This window comes from Camellia sinensis, chromosome 3 (assembly GCF_055761805.1).
Source record: "Camellia sinensis isolate YWXY chromosome 3, ASM5576180v1, whole genome shotgun sequence".
Taxonomy (NCBI): Eukaryota; Viridiplantae; Streptophyta; class Magnoliopsida; order Ericales; family Theaceae; genus Camellia; species Camellia sinensis.
In genome coordinates this window covers 51087768-51093166 of record NC_138963.1, presented here as the reverse complement: position 1 = coordinate 51093166, position 5399 = coordinate 51087768, and positions in this window count along the sequence as shown.

The window sequence follows — 5399 nt, the reverse complement described above, 5'->3', positions numbered from 1 at the left end:
ACATAGAGCACCACCTAAAGCAATTAAATACCGAAATGAAGTCAATCCGGTCTACATTGAAGCCCATGATTTTGGTAAGTAGCTCTGTCCGCTTTTTCTGTCTGATTTTTCCAAACTTTTACTTCGGCTCAAGAGATGTCTTTGTTTTGTCAGGCCTTACAAAAAAATAACATTACGTACAAAAAAGTCCAAGAGCTTAGAAAATCCACAAGGCAGGCAATGGCGGAAGCCGAGGCAAAGGTGGCTGAGCTAGAAGAAGCTGGAAAGAAAATGGCCGAGATGCAAGCAGAGAACGGCCGACTTGCCGATCTGGTTAATTCGGCTGAAGCGGAGAAGCAGAAAGCCGCCATCACTATGAAAGACAAGTATCTGCGGGAGTTGGTGAAGCTTGAGAAGAGAAAAGACACTGAAATAACTCAACTAAAAAAGAGCGCGTATGGAGCCGAAAAGCAGGGTTACAAGCAGGGTTACAAGAAGGCAGAAGACGCCTATGTCAAACAGTGCGACGCTGCCAAGGAGCTGTTCTTCAAGTGCGGCTGGAGGGCGGCTGTTGAGAAGCTCGGTCATGATCAACAGACCGAGGTCTTCAACCCTCTAGCTTACTTTATACCGAAGTCCCTTGCGGAGTATGCGGATGCCTTGCAATAAGAGTTTCTGGAAGACTCAGATTCTGATGACTCCTCCGCTTCTGAAGATACTCCGGCTATTACTGTGGACCAGCCAATTCGGTCGGAGCACACTGTGGAAGACCTAACTGTTGATCTTCCTAGTGAAACCGTGGTTCCAGCCGAAGTGACTCTCCCAATCGTGAGTGAGCTCCTTTCTGAAGCCGGTCTTCCTGCAGATGCTGATGCAGCTTTTGATGTCGAAATTGAAGAACTTTTCTCTTGATTATGTATTTTCTCCTTTTGTTACATTTTTTCCTTTGTAACCGGGCTATGCCCCTCTGTAATGGTTTTTCAATGAATGAAAAATTTGTTTGAACTCTTATTCCGGTTCTGATATGTATGCCTGTACTTTGTGATGCCCTCCATTTTTTCAACTGCTATTTTGGTTTTAGGTGGTTAAACTATGCTTATCAGCCAACCACTCCTTAGCCGACATAATTACTGCGGCTGAGGAGTACACAGAGTTTGGTTAATCCAGCCAACCACTTCTTCAGCCATACCCTTACTTCGGCTGAAGAGTAATAAGAGTTGGTTTTATTCCAGCCAACCATTCTTCAGCCGTACCCTTACTTCGGCTGAAGAGTAAAAAGAGTTTGTTTATTCCAGCCAACCATTCTTCAGCCATTCCCTTACTTCGGCTGAAGAGTAACAAGTGTTGGTTTATTCCAGCCAACCACTCTTCAGCTATACCCTTATTTCGGCTGGAGAGTAAAAAGAGTTGGTTTATTCCAGCCAACCATTCTTCAGCCATTCCCTTACTTCGGCTGAAGAGTAATAAGTGTTTATTCTGCCAACCACTCTTCAGCCATTCCCTTACTTCGGCTGAAGAGTAACAAGAGTTGGTTTATTCCAGCCAACCTCTAAGTTAGTTTTTCCAGCTAACTTAGAACAATGTTTGGTTATTTCCGACAAAAACGTCCTGCAGCCTGGATCCTTATCCTGGGCTTAGGAAGGGTGTTGGTTTAATTCAGCCAACCTCTAAGTTAGTTTTTCCAGCTATCTTAGAATAATGTTTGGTTATTCCGACCAAAACGCCCTGCAGCCTGGATCCTTATCCTGGGCTTAGGAAGGGTGTTGTTTTAATTCAGCCAACCTCTAAGTTAGTTTTTCCAGCTAACTTATAATAGAATGCTTGCAATATACCTAATTTTTACTAAGGCTAACTTTTACAAAGAACAACTTGTGCTGAAAAGAATTGCTAGTTTTATTGAAAAAAAGAAAAAATTACATATGTTTGAAAAAAAAGAAAAGCTAAAAGTAAAATAACTTGAGATTGGCCGTGTTCCATGGCCTAGGGATTGCTTTGCCATCCTCATCTTCTAGGTGGTATGCCCCTTTGCCTGCTAACCCAACCACCTTGTAAGGACCTTCCCAGTTTGGCCCCAACTTTCCATCTCCTGGGGTCGAGGTGTTTCCCATTACTTTGCGCAGTACCCAATCGCCTATCTTGAATTGTCTTGGATGCACCTTTTTGTTGTATTTTCTGATTAACTCTCGTTGGTATGCGGCGATGTGAACTAGTGCTCTTTCTCTTCTTTCTTCTGCAAGGTCAAGTTCCAATGTTATGGCTTCTCCATTCAGGTCTGGATCAAAATTTTCGCTTCGAATTGTGGGGAGGCCAACTTCCAGTGGGATTACTGCTTCCATTCCGTAGGCTAAGGAGAATGGTGTTTCTCCTGTTGATCGCCGAGGTGTGGTGCGGTAAGCCCATAAAACATGGGGAAGTTCATCCGCCCATTTGCCTTTTGCCTTCTCTAGCCTTTTCTTTAGTCCATCCAAGACGACTTTATTTGATGCTTCTGCTTGCCCATTCGCTTGAGTATATACTGGTGTAGAATTGTAGAACTCTATCTTGTATTCTTCACAAAAGCTTCTGAAAATTCTGCCGTCGAATTGAGTGCCATTGTCTGAGATCAGGGCCTTTAGTATGCCAAATCGAGTGATGATGTTTTGCCATACGAACTTCTTCACATCTTTTTCCTTGATTGATGCCAATGCTTCTGCTTCAACCCACTTTGTGAAGTAGTCTGTTGCCGCGAGAAAGAACTTCCTGCTGCCGGGTGCTGTTGGAAGTGGTCCTACTATGTCCAAGCCCCACATTCCGAAAGGCCATGGGCTAGTCAATGGTAGGAGTTCTCTAGCTGGTTGATGTATTTGGTGCACGAATTTTTGGCATTTCTCACACTTCTTCACATATTTTTCTGAGTCTGCCTGCATATATGGCCACCAATATCCTTGCGAAATGGCCCTGTAAGCTAGTGATCTTCCCCCTTGATGGCTTCCACATACCCATTCGTGTATTTCGAACAAGAATGCTTCCACTTTGCTGGGATGGACGCACTTTAGGTAGGGCCCTGAGAATGACTTCTTGTATAGTGCCAAAGATGGAGATAGCCAAAATCGCTGTGCCTTCGCTCTTATTTTGTTGGCTTCTTTTTTCTCTTTGGGCAGGACGCCGTCTTTTAGGAACAAGATGATGGGATCCATCCAAGAGGGGCCTAATTCTGCGCAACATACCTCTTCTGCTTCAGGGTCTTCTATGCTTGGTCTTGGTAAGTAGTCGATGAGCAATGGATGAGGGATGGATGCATCTGCCATTGAGGCAAAGCCTGCTAGTTCGTCCGCTCTGCTGTTTTCCTCCCTGCCAATTTGTTCTATCCTTACTACATCAAACTTCTTGATCTCTGTTCTGACCAGTTCTTGGTACTTGGCCATTCTGTCATCCTTTGCTTCGTAGTCGCCAGAAATTTGGTTTACCACCAGCAGAGAGTCGCTGTATACCATTAGTTCGGTGGCCTTCATGTAGTATGCTGATTTGAGTCCTGCCAGAAGCGCTTCATACTCTGCTTCGTTGTTGGATGCTGGGAAACTAAGGTTGATTTCTTGCTCTACAACCAGGCCGTCTGGAGAGATGAGGACTATGCCTAGTCCTGCACCATGCCGGTTGGATGCTCCATCCACAAAGAGTTTCCACATTTCTCCAACGAACAACTTCCAGCAAGCGGAAGGATCAGATGATGTCGTGGGGTCAAGAGTGGTGTTTTCTTCAATGTCCATGCTTGCAGTCTGCCCTTCGCCATCTGATGGGACTGTTGGTGGGTCTTGGTTTGCTTGGTTTGCCTTTTCCTTGCTGTTTTTAGTTTGGTCTGCCTTGGAATCTGACTGAGTGCTTTCTGCTAGGGGCTGCGCTATTCCGGCGTCAACTTCTATCCCTAGTTCGGTTGTGTCAGTTAGGTTGACTGGGCAGATATGATGACTTCCAGGAGTAAATTCTGCGACAAAGTCTGCCAAAGATTGGGCTTTTATTGCGGTCTTGGGTTGGAACTTGATGTCAAATTGTCCCAACTCTACTGCCCACTTCAAGATTCGCCCAGAAAAGTTCGCCCTCTCAAACAAAGCTTTTAGTGGAAAAGCTGTGAGGACAACTATGGTGTGGGCATGAAAGTAGTGTGCCAATTTCCTTGAGGCCATCATTAAGGCTAATGCTAGCTTCTCTAGTGGCAAATACCTTGTTTCGGCTCCCAGCAATGTCTTGCTGACATAATAGATGGGCAAGTGTTGGATTCCTTCCGTATGAACCAACACTGCGCTAACTGCGTACTGAGAGACTGCCAGGTATAAGAAGAGTTCTTCACCAGGTATTGGGGTGACAAGCAGTGGTGGGGAAGATATATATTCCTTTAGGCTCTCCAGATCTTGGTCGCATTCTTCATCCCACTCAAACTTGGTCTTTAAAGCTTGAAAGAATGGTCGTAGTCTGTCTGATGACCTGCTTATGAACCGGTTGAGTGCAGCCGCCATGCCGGTGAGATGTTGCACTTCTTTGACTGAGTTTGGTCTCTCTAACTCCTGGATTGCTTTGATCTGAGAGGGGTCTGCTTCTATACCTTGGTTGGTTACCAGGAAGCCCAAGAATTTGCCAGATCCCACGCCGAAGGCGCACTTGGACGCATTGAGGCATAACTCGTGCTTCTTTAAGACTTCAAACATTTCTCCCAAATCCTTGAGATGGTCATTCTCATCCTTACTTTTGACCACCATGTCATCGATGTAAGCCTCCATTGTTCTGCCTAACAATGGTTCAAACATCTTGGTGACCATCCGTTGGAATGTTGCTCCAGCGTTCTTCAGGCCAAAGGGCATGACCTTGTAGCAATATAGCCCCCTTGGTGTTGTAAAGGATGTGATTTCCTGGTCTGGTTCATACATGGCGATTTGGTGGTAGCCTCTGTATGCATCCAGAAAGCTAAGTCGATTGTGTCCCGCCGTTAGGTCTACCAGTTGATCTATCCTTGGTAGAGGAAAGCTATCTGTTGGGCACGCCTTGTTGACTGTTTTGTAGTCGACGCAGACACGCCATTTGCCATTCTTCTTTGGCACTACTACTGTGTTGGAGATCCATCTTGGGTAATGCACTTCTCTTATTGCTCCTGCCTCCAGCAGGTTGCCTACCTCTTCTGCCACTATTTCGGCGTGGTGGAGTGCCGATCTGCCTGTGCGTTGAATGACTGGTCTGGCGGATGGGTGGACATTGAGTTGGTGACTGATGAAGTTTGGATCAATACCTGGCATGTCGTAGGGCGTCCAGGCAAACACTTCGATGTTAGAGGTCAAGAATTCCAAGACCTCTAATCTCTCAGCGCTGGACAATGATGAGCCAAGCAAGAAGAACTTATCCGGGTTCTTCTCATCTATTTTTACCTCCACCAAGTCCTCTACCGCTTTCTGATC